The sequence below is a fragment of the Petaurus breviceps genome, unplaced genomic scaffold (assembly GCF_028583685.1).
Source record: "Petaurus breviceps papuanus isolate PSGF00001 unplaced genomic scaffold, PetGlider_PUasm1.0 90849, whole genome shotgun sequence".
In the NCBI taxonomy this organism is placed as follows: domain Eukaryota; kingdom Metazoa; phylum Chordata; class Mammalia; order Diprotodontia; family Petauridae; genus Petaurus; species Petaurus breviceps.
In genome coordinates this window covers 16,767,929-16,783,466 of record NW_027187361.1, presented here as the reverse complement: position 1 = coordinate 16,783,466, position 15,538 = coordinate 16,767,929, and the positions used below count along the sequence as shown (strand labels likewise).

The following is a 15,538-nucleotide window of genomic DNA, read 5'->3' as shown; positions in this document are numbered from 1 at the left end:
TGCCTTTGTAAGATGACATTTTCAGGAGAGGTCTTTTTTGACTTATCCTGAGGGAAATAATTTTGTACCTGTTTGCCTGGGGACCCTTGCACATGGTGCCAGGTCAGATAGGTAGGGATTTGGTTTAATGAGTGAAGGGATTTTCAGGTAGTGACTTGAGTGGTGATGATCCTGGGGAGAAGCCAAAAGTTACTCTGGAGAATCAGGAAAATAAGGTTTGATTTACTCAACTTTGGAAGGCCCCTTCTCCCTGCCTCAAATCCGGCAGAGAGGCCATCAAAAGAACTGGCTAAGGATAGAAGGGCACAGGGCACCGGGAAGTTTTAGATTTTAGAGTAGTTGTAATTTTACTTAAAACAGCTTGTCCTGTTTCCTATCCATTGTATAAATAACAATAAAAATTCTGTGCTGTCATGACCAACTTTTTCTTCTTAGGTTAAATAGCTGTTGATTGAAACTTTCATATAGGTCCCGTTTTTGAACTGTGGGATCTTATTGATATCTCTCAGCAGTGAAATCCAGTGTTAGAGTGATCATTGGTGATATGATCAGTGGTGAATGTAACAGCTCATAATTTGTAGATAGATTCAGAGTTTTAGAGCTAAGGTGGACTAAAGGATCATCTAGTTAAAAGAAAGTAGATGCCCATCAGTTGTGGAATAGCTAAACAAAGTATGGAGTATGTGTGATGTGTTCTGTGCACGTGTGTGTGAGTGTGTGTCTGTGTAGGATGGAATGGAATGTTACTTTGCAGTAAGAAACAATGTGAAGAATGTGGACAAGCATGGGAAGACTTAGATGAACTGATGCAAAGTGAAGTAAGCAGAACAAGGGAAAAATATATATCTGATGGCAACAATGTCTCTCTCTCTCCCTCTCTCCCTCTCCCTCTCCTTTTCCCTCTCTCTCTCTCCCTCCCTAATTTTTGTGTTAAGTCTCTGAGGCTGGATTTGAACTCAGGTCTTCCTGACTCCAGGGCTGGTGCTCTATTCACTGCACCACCTAGCCGCCCCACCTCTCTCCCTTCTTTGTTGGGAGGAGTGTGTGTGTAAAATGCCACATATAATGTGAGACTGGATTGATGTGTTGCTTAGTTTTACCAACTAGCTTTCCTCTCCTTTATCTTTAATTCTTAGTTACAATGAATGGCTTTCTGAGAAAGATGGGAGAGAGAGACACAGGGACAGAGGAGAGACAGAGAGAGGGGAACAAAAGGAAAGAAAAGGATTTAGAAATGAAGGTAAAATGAAAACAAGATAGAATTTTATTTTTTAAAAAGAGATTTACTTGAACTTAGTCATTTGGCAGATAAGGAATCTGAGACCAAGAAGGTTAATTGACTTGCCCAAAGTCACACAGTCACTTAAGTGGCAAAGACAAACTCGGAGCTTTGATTTTCTGATACAAAATCCAGCATTCTCTGCACTGCACCAGCCTTTTTCCAAGTCATAAGCTATCACCATTCTAAGTTCCTCCAAGATAGTCAAGGGGTGGAGTGGGACTGTGGGGGGAGGGTATTCGTCTCCAGATGCAAAAATGCTGCATCGGCAGCTGATTGTCACCCCTTGCTTTAGGATAAATGGAGTAAATTGGTGATTGGAGATTCAGAATTATTTTCTACAGCTAGCATGTAATAAGCTAGTAAGGCCTCCAAGGAGGTATTTCATATACTTTTACCTGCTTTTCTGCATGTGGTACTTTAATGATATTAACCAGGAGGACAAATTAAATTCCTGGAACTTTTTTTTTTTTTAATAAATAAGTTGTTTCAGAGGTAAACTCAAAACTGTTCACAGATGTCAACATCTGGCTCCTTGAAGGAGAAGTTTAATAACAGGCATGTACAAACCAAAATGCACTATGCTTTCATGTGAGGAAAGGTTTCATTAAACTGGGATTAGCGGTTGCTAGTTTCCTCTAAGCAGTTTTTAAGATTTTATGACCCTTAAGAAGGAAAGAACACAGCTGCACTGACTTGAAGGGATGAGCCCGAAGTGATCACTGAGGGCTACAGCATTTCAAGGCAGCAAGGACCTGAGATTTCTCCCATTCCCTCCACATGCGGTAGTTAAAAATGCTATTTTTATAATAAAAGCATCCCAACTACGCCAATGAAGTTACATTAAAGTGCATGGAAGAGAAAAAAAAAACTCCTTCGTTTGAACCCAATTTGGGTCCCTTTTCACCTAACAAGCTGTTTTCCTTTGCTTATACACCTGTTTCTCTCCATCCTCTTAGACCTCAGAGGAGAGAAGAGGAGAAAGTACCAAATAATGTCACACTCAAACATTTGTTGAGCAAACCACAGTGAAATGGGGGGGAAAAGCCTACTGCTTCAAGAAGGTTGTTAAAAATCATTTTTCAATCAAATCTAATTCTTCATGACCCTATTTGGGTTTTCTTGGCAAAGATATTTAAATGATTTAGCCATTTTCTTCTCCAGGTCATTTTACAGATGAAGAAACTGAGGCAAACAGGGTTAAATGATTTGCCTAAGGTCACGTTACTAGGAAGTGTCTGAGGCTGGATTTGAACTCAGGAAGATGAGGCTTCTTGACTTCAGGCTGGGCGCTATATCCACTGCGCCACCTAGCTGCCATCAGGAATATTATTAGCCCTTAAAACAAGATAGCTTAAAGGATGCTGAAGGCCAAATGGTTTAGTAGACAGGACACAGCACAGAAAGCTGGCCTCTGGTTCCAGCTCTGTCACTTTCTGTCAAAAGGCAGGGTGGGCAGCTAGGTGGCACAGTGGATAAAGTGCCCAGCTTGGAGTCAGGAAGGCTCACCTTCCTGAGTTCAAATCTCACCTCAGACATCTACTTGCTGTGTGATCTTGGATCAGTCACTTAACCCTTTTTACCTCAGTTTCCTCATCTGTAAAATGTCCCAGATAAGGAAATGGCAAGCCACTCTATTATCTGTGCCAAGAAAATCCCAAATGGGGTCACAAAGAGTCAGACATGACTGAAAAACAATTCAACAACAACCACAAATGTCAAGTGGATAGAGTTGATGAATTTGGAGTCAGGTAAGACCTAGGTTGGGATCCTGCCTCCTCCACTTAGCAGATGTGTGTAACCATGAGCCAGTGACTTAACCTTTTCTTTTTTTTTTTTCTTTTGGAAGGCAATTGGAGTTAAGTGACTTGCCCAAGGTCATATGGCTAGTTTCTGTGTTGTCTGAGGCTGGATTTGAACTCAGGTCCTCCTGACTCCAGGGCCAGTGCTCTATTCAGTGCATCACCTAGCCACCCCATGACTTAACCTTTTCAAGCCTCAGTTTCCTCATTTCTAAAAAAGTAATAACAACAGTACTTATCTCTCAGCACTAATCTCTCTTTTGTGAAGATCAAATGCTTTGCAAATCTTAAGCATTATATAAAAGCCAGCTGTTATTATTCTTATTCTTAATAGCTGCATGCTCATTCCTCTCCAGACTTCACTCTGGACTTCCTTGACCTCTACCACCTTCCTTGGGCTGCCTTCCCAGCCCTTTTAGCTTATTTTCATACATTGTCTTCCTTGATTAGAATATAAGCTCCTTGAGGGCAGGGACTGTCATTCCTCACATATTCACATTCTCAGCATTTAGCAGAGAACTTAGCCCACAGTAAACTCTTCATAAATGCTTGTTGATTGTCTGACTGAGCAAGTCACTAGGACTGTCAGTCTCAGTTTCCTCAACTGTATTAAATACTTTGTATTGAATTTTGCATGTATCTGGCATATACTCACATGTGTATATGCTGTATCCCCAATAGAATGAAAGCTCCTTGAGGCAAAGAACTGTCTTTCTTTGTTCTTCATCTTCCTGATGCCTAACACAGTGCTTTGCACACATTAGGCACTAAATAAATACTTAATGATTGCTTGATCCATAAGGTAATCACTAAAGTCCCTTCTGGCTCTAATAGTCATCTGTGATCCTATGTTGGTCCCGAAGTCTTAGTGCAGTTTTAGGCTATCAAGTCTTTGAACTACACTAATACTTTTAGGACACACAGTGTATAATATGAGTATATATATATATATATATACATATATATGTGTGTGTGTGTTTAGATAGATAGATAGACATCTTTCTGTGTATATCTACCTTCCTAAACCCTATCAATGTACATTTATATACTTTGAAACACCTTTAGACAGGAATGGTCTTCCTTCCTTCCTTCCTTCCTTCCTTTCTCTTTCTTTCTTTCTTTCTTTCTTTCTTTCTTTCTTTCTTTCTTTCTTTCTTTCTTTCTTTCTTTCTTTCTTTCTCTCTTTCTCTCTTTCTTTCTTTCTCTCTCTCTTTCTTTCTCTCTCTCTTTCTTTCTCTTTTGAGTCTTCATGTACAAAATTACTAATATGGAAATGTTTTACATAATTGCACATGTATAATCTATATCTGATTGCTTACCACCTCAGGGAGGGGGAGGAGAAGGAGGGAGGAATTGATAGAATTGGAACCCAAAACTTTAAATAAAAATGTTTTAAAAAATTATAATTTAATTAAAATTTAAAAGTAAAAAATTAAAAAAAATTACCTGAGCTAGGCAACAGGAGGTATATATATATATATATATGTATATATATAAACTTGGCTAGATCTGTGATCTCCTTGTTATGTGTATTTAATGTACCAGTTTAGGTCTCAACCCATCTCATCCTATGAAGAACTTGTTCATGAGTCTCAAAGAAGACCTATCCAACACCATGGAAGTCTTCTTCTGGGTCTTTAAAAAAACAACAACAACTTGTTAATTTGAACTTGACAAACTCCAATGAACAATACCATATACAGAGAATAATGGGAAAGGAGTATTAGATGTAAAATTACAATTATCATGATATGTCTCTTGTTTTCTTTTAAGTGTACACTTAAATCAACACATTGGTTTGAAAAACTGTCTTGTCTTGAATTTTCTCTAAACCTCTTGTATTTTGTGTACTTTGAAAAATATTTCATTTAAAGGTGGCTAGGTGGTGCAGTGAGTAGAGCACTGCTCCTGGAGTCAGGGGGACCTGAGTTCAAATCTGGCCTCAGACACTCAATAGTTACTAGCCATGGGCAACGTGACCTTGGGCAAGTCATTCAACCCCAATTGCCCTGCCTTTCCCCTCCAAAAAAAAAGTAAGTTTAAGGGGAGGCCAGGTAGCACAGCAAGTAAGAGCACTGGTCCCAGTGTCGGGATGACCTGGGGATCGGGGCTCAGATACTTAGCACCCACCCAGAAACACCTGGCCTTGTAACCTTGAGCAAGTTACTTAACCCCAATTGCTTTAAAAAATATATTTTATTCAAACCCTCTTATCTTTTCCCCTATCTCATTCTGTATCTTCTCCTCCCTCTCTTTCTTCTTTTCCCTTCCCTTTCCTTTGTAGGGATGGTGTTTTAGTGCTATTGGTGCACATGTCGGTTATGTAGATCCCTAGGGGTCTGTTTGTTTAGAGGTGGCTTGCAGAGAAGCGAGAATGTCTGTCTCTAGCATCCCCTTCCCCCACCCTTCTCTAAGGGAGATTTTGATTCTTGCCAGAAGGGGAAACCGGAGATTGGAGCCAGTGGCTGATCACTCTGCTCTCCTCAGAGAGAGAGAGGGTACCAGGCTAGAATTATATCTATCTGCTCCCTTAAATATTATAAGAGAAATTATTATTTTTCCCATATTAATAATCGATTATTGGATTAGGACCAGGGTTTTTTTCTTTCAGAATCCTGTAGGTTGTTCAGTCTCTGAAGGACTTTACTGATAATGAGATTGACTTAATTTTCTCCTCAATCTTGTTCAGATCCCACCTAGGTGGGAAAGTCCCTTGTATCCTATTCAGGTTTGAGGGAGCATAAATTCTTGGATTAGGTCTCCCAAGGCTGGATAATTTACAAGTACAATATAATAAAAGTCACTTTCCCCCAGTCCCCCATTTAGAATAGATTCACCTTTCATTGTAATATTCGTTCTTCTCATTTAATTGTTAACCAATTGATTGCCACTCTCAGGAACATCCACTCTTCCAGGGGCATTTAACTGTGAGGCTGCCACTGTAATTGGTCTTTGGCATTCAAGAGTGTCACTGACCCATTTTATTGGTAATATGCTAGTATTATTAATAAAATGATTAATTACCCAGAAATTATATCTCTCAAACTTTAAATGTCACAGTATCTAAAATTCTATATTTCTAGCCCATGGCATTCATAGTAAATAGTGAAGAAATTTTATCCAAGTTGATAGCAAAACAGAATTCAGAGAAAGTATACATATAAGTTTTTTTTTTGTCAAACAATACAGACTGAATGCATTCTCCCTCTTGTAGCAAAATAACTTAGTTCAACCGAGAGAAAGAATCTCAGATCTCACCCAAAGTGAAATTCCCCAAAGTCTCTAGTGTAACAAGTTGGGAATGGGGACATGATAGAGACTGCTCCCCTATATGTTGGCTTCCTCTCAGAGTCTTTCTCTCCCTTCAGTGATCTGAAGAGAAGTTGGAATTGTGTGTTTTCTCTCTTGAAGCTGGAACCCTAAAGTGTCCTGTATCTCTTTTCTCCTCCTCTCTCACCAATTTTTCCCTATCACTAAAATGTGCTCAGGGTATTTAGTAAACAATTTTTACCAGTAAGGAGAGAATCTGACATAACTGGCTCTTTGAACCAAGGGTTATGTTTCTTTCCTTCCTTCCTTCCTTCCTTCCTTCCTTCTTTCCTTCCTTCCTTCCTTCCTTCCTTCCTTCCTTCCTTCCTTCCTTCCTTCCTTCCTTCCTTCCTTCCTTCCTTCCTTCCTTCCTTCCTTTCTTCCTTCTCTCTTTCCTTCTTAGTTATCATTATCTCCTTATTTCTTCCCCAGATTAAAAAATTATCCCTTGTAATGAGTTATGGTAGGCACACAAATCAGATCATTTATGAAAATGTATATTTATTTCTTCACCTCTAATGTATCACCTCTCTGCCAAGGGTAGGAAGCATGCTTCTGGCATGAATCAGTCTTCTGGTATCAATTATCGTTCATTGCTCATAGACCCTCTGGGTCTTTTGATCATTCACAGATATCAGTGCAACACTAAGGCAGCACATTTGTGCTAATCTCTTACCTTGCTCTCTTCACATGACCAACTCACCTCCTTCCTCAGGCAGGAAAATTCTTTTTCACTACTTCCTATGAAGAAATCATCACTGGGAAAAAAAGTTGTTTTGCTTAATGATGTACATTTATTATAAGGATTTGGGGTTTCTTTTTCAAAGAGGGGAGTAGTAGTGACAGAAAATAGACTTTTGTTCACTGAAAAAGCAATGTTTTAAGAAAAAGAAGTAATAATTGACAATAAGTCTTTCCGTTGACCTTTGGCTCATTTGAGATTTTGATTCATAGTTATATAGATACAGTAAATTAACATTACTAGAGTAAATTAAATAGGTTATGCAACATGCTGAATTACCAGCTACTCTTCTCTAGGACTGGACAGACTCCAAAAAGATTAGGCTGTGACAGTTTATGCTTTTCTATAATAGGGTCTCTCTGAGTCAAGAAGATAGTATAGCTCCATCTTCCCAATCTAATGGCACAAAATCCCTCTAGACAAATCCCCTATTGCCCACTAGATAGTTTGACCTTACTCTTCATTTCAGTTATGCTTCCCTGAATTTTAAGGTCTGTCTGTGAAAATGTGGAAACTAATTCTTAGATTTTTAGTCATTCAAGTAATGGAGTGGTTGACTAAATGGTTGAACTGGTACTAAGCTAAGCAGGGGACTGGAATATGCCTTCTCCCAATGATAACTGAAGTGGACAGATCCTAACCTTGCCCAGAGAGCTTAATCCAGAACAAGGTGACTATTCCAACAGAATTTCTTGGTGTCTCATAATGTGGTTGTGTTACTGGATAGCTGGATAGCCAGGTAGAGAAATAGTATACAGAAATTTATGGGAAATTCCATGGCACAAAGGTAAACATTTGCTGTATTTTTATTGTATGTGTGTTTTTTTTTTTAATTTAGCAGTAACAATTTGTTGGTTCTTAATGTCAAGTCTGAATAACAAATGTAAAAGGCACAGATACAAACTGCAGGTACGAATGTGTCAAATAATATAAAAATAAATGGAAGCTAATGTCATAGACCCACTGTATTGAGTGTAATAAATACAATAATAAGCCAGAAAGCTAAATTAGAGATCGGCTCCTTTATTCTAAAGATATCAGAGAGCCAGAACACTACTAAGTGAACTGCTTGGGGTTTCAAGGGTAGCCTAGGAGGGGTGAATTTACTGACTTAAAGTGATGACATTACTTCTCCTCTGGAAACAGTGGCTAATAACCAGTCCTTGTTTGAGCCCAGGAATCTACTATACTCAGGTACATACACAATACCCTGAAACACAAGGGTCAGTGAGAGAGATATCCTGGTGCTAATGTGTTCGGTGCCAGTTCTGGAGGCTTCCTTTGGATCCTTCAGTCTTCCCTATCTGTTCAGTCCAGATCTGCCAGAAGCCTCAAGCCACAGCTAACAAGCTCTCCTTGGTGACGCAATGTTTAGCTGTCAGGGAAACACCCCATTTCTGGGTTTCGGCACACTATTGCTGATCTAAAAAGCCTCTATCTAGTCTCTCTTTGTTACAGCTCCTACAGAAGTTATCCTCTCTCTCCAGGTGATATCAGACCAAATCTGTGCTCAGATCCAGCTTCTATTGGCACGTACTTCCAAGGTAAGAGCCAGTGCTTCCAATGCCAAGCTATAGATAACAACTGTGGTTGTATTGTCTCGAAAAAGGTCAGTCGATTGTCTTAAACTGTGCTCGTAGGGTTATAGCTTTAGAGTTGGAAGGTCTGTTAATAGTGATATGGTGTCCCACTGTAGTACGTGGTCTGTGATGGTCAAGGCCACAGTGGAATATTATGTCCAGTTCTGGGTACTGCCATTTTAGAGGGGTTTTGACCAATTAGAACCCATCCAGGGGAAGAATAATGAAGATGATGGTGGTTCTGGGAACTATATCATGGGAGGAATAAAGAAAATGTGAAAGTAATTCATGTCTATGTATATGGAGGGATCATTTGAATTTATTGTCAAATTGTAGAAAGAGAGGTTGATAAAGTTTCTATAAAAAGGAACATGAATGAGATCCGAGAAAATTCCCTATGTATTTCAACCTCTAAGTGTTTATCTAAACTCAGAGTTATCACTTTTCTCCCTATACACTTCATGCCAGTAACCTCATAGGAGAGGGCTAGTTTTACCTGTGTGAAATGGTCTTTTTATAATGTTGTTATTGGTACTTTGTAATTTTTATAGCATCTAGATTTCCAAAAATATCCCTTTCCCTACAAAGATACCTATACCCTATAACAAAAAAGAAAAAAAAAAGGGAAAATAGCAGTTTAGCAAAATTAACCAGCATATCAACCCAGTCCAATGGCGTGTAAAAATGTTCTATGCCCATAGTCTCCCACTTCTGCAAAGGAAAGAAGGAAGTGAATTTCCCCTTCCATTTCTTGTTTAGGACCAAGCTTGGTCATTATAATTACAGAGTGTTTAGTTTTATTGTTGTTGCAGTCATGGTGTATTCCTGGTTCAGCTGACTTCATTTTGAATCATTTGTCCCATGCTTCTCTGTTTTCTTTATGTTTTTCCTTTCTTACAATGTAGTTACATCCCATTGCATTTATAGACCACGATTTGTGGAGCTATTTGTGCAGAATAATATTGGGGCCACTAGGAAATCTTGCTGACCAGAAACATGTCCACTACCTGGCTGCCACAGCATCTGAAATGTTGCTACTGGGCATTTTTTTTTAGACTAAATACTACTGTCCTATCTATGAATAGTGCTGGACTTGGAATCAGAAAGACCTGCATTCAAGTCCAACTACTGACATTTACTTGTCAAGTGACTATGATTAAGTCACTTAATTTCTCTGAGTGTCAGTTTCCTCATTTCCAAAATTGAGCTGATAAAAATATCTGTAGTACTACTTTACAAGTTTGTCATGGGGTTAGAATAACAAAGCACTATATAAATGTCAGGGCAGCCAAGTGGTTCAGTGGATAGGGTCTGGGGTGAAGAAGACTCATCTTCCTGAGTTCAAATATGGCCTCAGACACCTACTAACTGTGTGAACCTGGGCAAGTCACTTAACCCTGTTTGCCTCAGCTTCCTCATCTGAAAAATGTGCTGGAAAAGGAAATGGCAAACCATTCCAATATCTCTGACAAGAAAACCCCACATAGGGTCACAAAGGATCAGACATGACTGAACAACTACAATGAAGATGGCAGTTATGATGACGGTGATAATGACCAGTATTATTCTTCCCTACAGAGGCCTTTCCTGCTTTCTGCTAATGATCAGTGGCTTCTGAAATGACTTTATTTTTATTTTATATACGTTTTGGATTCATTTGTCTATCTTTCATGCCTCATTGTGATGTGGAGGTAACCCTGTGTTCCTGAAGCCTATGTCAGTGGAACACAAGTGTGTGGAGCAAGGGGTAGTGGCAATGGGTTTCACACGGACCTCATTTTTATCTCAGACAAAAGATGATTGAACTCTAAAGGAAACTGGAAGGAAAAAAAGATGTATCTGCTAAATAAAAGGATGACTTAGAGATTCTCTTTGGAAAGGCAAATAAGGAATCAACAGAGGTGACAACAAGAGACATCATTTGTTGGGCATTTGGTCAGCTTGTTTTGTGATGCTCGTGAAAAGTATTAGCAAAAAGACAACCATCTGGGGCAGCCAGGTGGCGCAGCGAGTAAGAGCACTGGCTCCAGTGTCGGGATAACCTGGGGATCGAATCCGAACTCAGACACTTAGCACCCACCCAGAAACACCTGGCCGTGTAACCTTGAGCAAGTTACTTAACCCCAATTGCTTAAAAAAAAAAGACAACCACGAAAACAATTGCAGCTTATGTAACATCACCACAGAGAATGAAGAAATACTGAAATTCTATAAAGAATTCAGTAAGAGTCTCCAAATTCAATCAATATATACTTTGATATTTGGTGACTTTAATGTGAAGGTGGAAATAGGTTAGAATGGCAAGATATGTACTAGAAAACATGAATCAGGAATAAGGAATAAGAAAGCAAGGGTTTATATACTACCTAGAAGCCTCCTGCCCATATATCATTAATACTTTAAGAAAAAAATCATTAGTGTTCATGATTAGCACTGAATATCACCAAAATGAAATTAATTATATATTTTTCTTGTATTTTTTTAAATGAATGATTGAAAAATGAAATGAATGAATGAATGAAAAAAAGCATTTATTTGGTGCTTATTCTATGCCAAGCACTATGTTAAGCTGATGATACAAAAGCATCAAGGAGCTCATATTCTTTTTTTTTTTTTTTTGCCTTTTTCGGAGGGCAATTGGGGTTAAGTAACTTGCCCAAGGTTACACGGCTAGTTTTTTTTTTTTTTTTGTGGGGGGGGTGTTAAGTATCTGAGGCCAGAACTGAACTCGGGTCACTGTGGGGCCAGTGCTTTTACTCACTGCACCACCTAGCCACCCCTAGGAGCTCATATTCTTAATCTGAATATTTTATAGTCTAAATATATATCCATTTCGTTTTATTCTAATTACCATTTTTGTGATCATATAGTTGGCCAAACTAATTTTTAATAATTCCCTTTATTTCCTCATCATTTGTAAATTCTACTTTTTCACTTTTGACATTGGTCATTTGAGTTTCCTTTGTATTTTTAAAACATTGATTAGCTAATGGTTTATTTATTTTATTAGCATTTTTTTCCTGCAAAAAAAGTTCCGGTTTTATTAGCTCAATTTTTTCTTTTATTTTCAATTATGTGAAACTCTTCTTTATTTTTAATAATTTCTCCTTTTTTGTTTAGTTGTTTTATTTGTTGCTTTTTTAGATTTTTCCATTGCAAGCTGAATTAATTGATCTGATCTTTCTCTCTTATTTATGAGAATGTATTTAAAGACATACTTTTTCTGTTTGGTCAAGACTGATTTGGTTCATCCCAAAGTTTTGGCATGTCTTAAGGTTGTCATTTTTTAAATGAAATTATCTATTGTTTTTATGATTTATTCTTTGTCCCACCAATTCTTTAGGAATGAATTACTTGGTCTTCATTTAAGTTTGTATTCTTTTTCCAAAGATCCTTTATTTTTATAATTGTATGATGTTTTGGTCAATAAAGAACGTTTAATTTTTTTATATTTTATTGTTAAGTTTTTATGTCCTGATGCATGATTAATTTTTGTAAAGGTGCCATCACCACTGAGAAATACTTACATTTCTTTCTACTCCCATTTACTGCTATTCAGAGAACTGTCATATCTAACTTTTTTCAAGTTTTATCTAGGTTCAAAACTTTATTTATCCTTTCATTAGATTTTTCTACTTCTGCAAAGGTTCCCAACCATTATATTTTCACTATTCCACTATGTACTTTTCTATTAAGTAATTGTTTCTTATTTCATTCAATGTGTGTATATATGTGTATGTATATGTTGTTTATTATTATTTCATTGTCTATAGTGCCTTTAAGCATAATGTGATTTCTCTACTCATCTCTTCTAATCAGGACTCTTTTCATTTTTGCTTTGTGTGAGACCATGATTGCTATCCCTACTTTTTCTTTTTTAGCTTAGGTGACCCAATAAACTCTGCTCTACTTCTTTATTTTAACTCTTCATGAATATAGTTCAAGTGTGTTTCTTGGAAACAAAATATCATTGGATTTTCTTTCTAGTTTATTCTACCATCCTCTTCCACTTTTTTGGTGAGTTCATTTTATTCACATTTAGTTGTGATTGTTAATTGATTATTTCCTTCTATTGAAGCACCTTTCTTCCCCTTCCTTCCCTTCTCTTTCAAAGAACAAGGTGATGGAAGAGATGTGATTAACACTAGAGACCTATAATTAAGGTGATCTGCTTCCACTGCACTGCCACTCCTGTCTTTTCCTCTCTTGCTGCCTAGTCACCATTTCTTACCCTTTCATTCTTTTCTTGTAATCCTCCTTTTACAATTAACCCTTTGAAGCTAAAATTTGTTTTACTTATGACTATTCCCTCCTAAACTTGATCTTCCCTCCTAAACCTGTTTTCTATTTCCCTGTCCCTATCACTTTCCCTTTTGAATTTAATGTATTACAGCACCAAATTCTTTCAACATGTGTGTATTCAACTTTTCTTTCTTCAATTCAGAAAGAGTTAGGTGCATGTGATGACTCCTCCTCCTATTCTGTCCTCAAGAGAAATAGTAAGTTCTTCCCCTTTCTTCCTCGTTTCTTCTCTATTATATTCCTTTTTCCTTCCCTTTGGTTTTCTCTCTTAAGATCACCAAAATGGAACACAGCCACCCTCAATTCTTCGGTTTGTTTTAACTCTTTATACAACCCATAAAGTCATTAAGATTCTAAAGGGCTGATTTTCTCTCTTCCTTTTGTTAGAAAGTAAAATCTTATCTTAATTTAGTCCCTGTCAGCTGCTCAAATATATCACCTCTCTAGATTATTCTTAAGTTTTGCATTTTCATTTCAAAATTTCTACTCAGCTGTGCTTTTTTCATCATGAATGCTTGGAAGCTCTCTATTGCATAATTTCCCACATTTTCTTATGGGGTAAGTTATTCTTGCTTATAATTTTTTTTATCTTTTTGCCTTTTGGAATATTGTCTTTTGAGATTTTCTTGTCTTTATAGGAGTAACTTCCAGGTCTTGTGTGATCCTGACTGTATCTTTTGCCTTTTGAAATATTATATTCTGAGATTTTCTTGTCTTTATAGGAGTATCTGCCAGGTCTTGTATAATCCTAACTGTAGCTCTTTGGCATGAGACTCTTTTTGGGTGTTTGTAGTATTCTCTTTGATCCAGAGGCTCTGGATTTTTTTTCTATGACCTTTCTAAGAGTTTTCATTTTGAGGTTTCCTTCAGGAGATAGCTAGTGGATTCTTTCCATTTTCTCTTTCCTCTCTGGTTCTAAATAAGTCTGAGCTGTTTTCACTTGTGAGTTTTTGGAAATATGGCATTTAGGGTTATTTGCTCATAGTAATCCAATGATTTTTAAATTATCTCTACTTGACCTGTTTTCCAGGTGAGTTGTTTTTGATAGTGGATACCTTATGGAATTTTTTTTCCTCTCTTTTCTTTTTAATCTCTGATCTTGTTTTGATAGTTCTTGTTTCCTGGAGCTATTGGATTTGGTTTGTTTTTTTCAGGGAGTCTGTTGCTAGGGTAATCTTTTCTACCTTCTATTCTAAACTATTTATCCTTCCATCTCTTTTGTCCATAATGTTTTTTGACTTATAATTTCATTTTTCATTATTTGCTTCATGACTTCCAGGTACTCTTATAGTCTTTAGGCCAAACATTATTTTTTTTTTCTGTGAGGCTCTAATTATAATTATTGTAGATAGAATTAATCTTTTCTTCTGGGATTTTCTCTTAAATGATCCTTGAAACATGATATTTTTAAAGGATATTTGATATCTTATGTTTACTTGTATTTCCAACCTCAGTTCCTGTTTCAGGATTTTGTGCCAGGGTCAGTGTCTGCCTGTTCCTGCACCCGTGGGCAGGGGGGATGGTCAGGCTATGTTTGGTTTTGACCTTGTTTTTCTGAGATCCTATCACTACTTTCCACTTCTTTTCCTATATCAATGCTGAGTGTTGCCATGCTTCAGTGTCCCTCTCAGAATTATATGGTTAGCTTTCCATGGTCAGGGGGCTGCCATGTTTTTTCATTCCCACTGGGCCTTCCCTTTATAAGTACTGCAAATCTAGAAGAATAGAAATAAGGAAAAATATATCATACATATGAAATAATTTAATTCTTACCTACTCAAGTTAATTAATTATTAAAAATGCATAGTAAATGAAAGAAAGGATGCAAATATAAACTATAATAATCTCATGTAGAAGTTTAACCAATGTAAGTCAATTACCATAGCAAAAAGAGCAAAGGAACCTAAAAAGCACTTTAGCCAGCAGATATTTAACTTACTTGCCAAGCATAGAGAAATAGAAGCCAAAGTCAACATCAGGTTAGAAAACAAATTCCTGTAAACTCTTACCAAAGAAGGATAATGTAAGATTTTAAATAGTGTTATTTCATGAAACATAGAGAAGCAAAGAAAGGTAAAAGTATTTTAAAGAAATTTAAGTGAGAGACCAAACTAAGCAAAGTTATTCCAAGGATGAAAACAGAAGAAAAATAGAAAAGATATGCAGATGTTTTTATGATGAACTTTTTTCACCATTAAAGATAAATATCACAGAGGAGGCAGAAATGGCCCTAAAGATAGCAAGGAGGGGGGAAAGCAGCTAGCTTAGAACAAGTACTTAGGTGAGATCTTTGCTAGAGGCAACACAAGTTGCAAAGGTCTTGAGAGGTCAATTCACAAGGTATCTGAGAATGGAAAAAGACCAAAGAGGTGGAACAAATACATACCTTGCTGGTGCTGAGAGAACATAAACCACTGCTGACTTTTCCCATCTCTAGAATATTTTTATGAAAATCATCTATACATGCATTAAACACATCTTTGATTAGGGTGTAATTGGGAAAAGATAGATTTTCACAAGTGAA

The 15,538-nt window shown here is 37.2% G+C and overlaps 1 protein-coding gene across 3 annotated transcripts in view; it reads left to right on the top strand.

The window, feature by feature from the left end:
* The first annotated feature begins 8,500 nt into the window (after nucleotides 1–8,500).
* LOC138149708 (regucalcin-like) overlaps nucleotides 8,501–15,538 on the top strand; it is a 79,771-nt gene continuing 72,733 nt past the window's right edge. The window contains exon 1 of one of the 3 annotated variants that reach the window (XM_069072916.1): nucleotides 8,501–8,676. The gene's annotated coding sequence lies outside the window, so the exon portion shown is untranslated. The remainder of the gene's footprint in view (nucleotides 8,677–15,538) is intronic. The other 2 variants (XM_069072914.1, XM_069072915.1) reach the window with 2 other exon arrangements.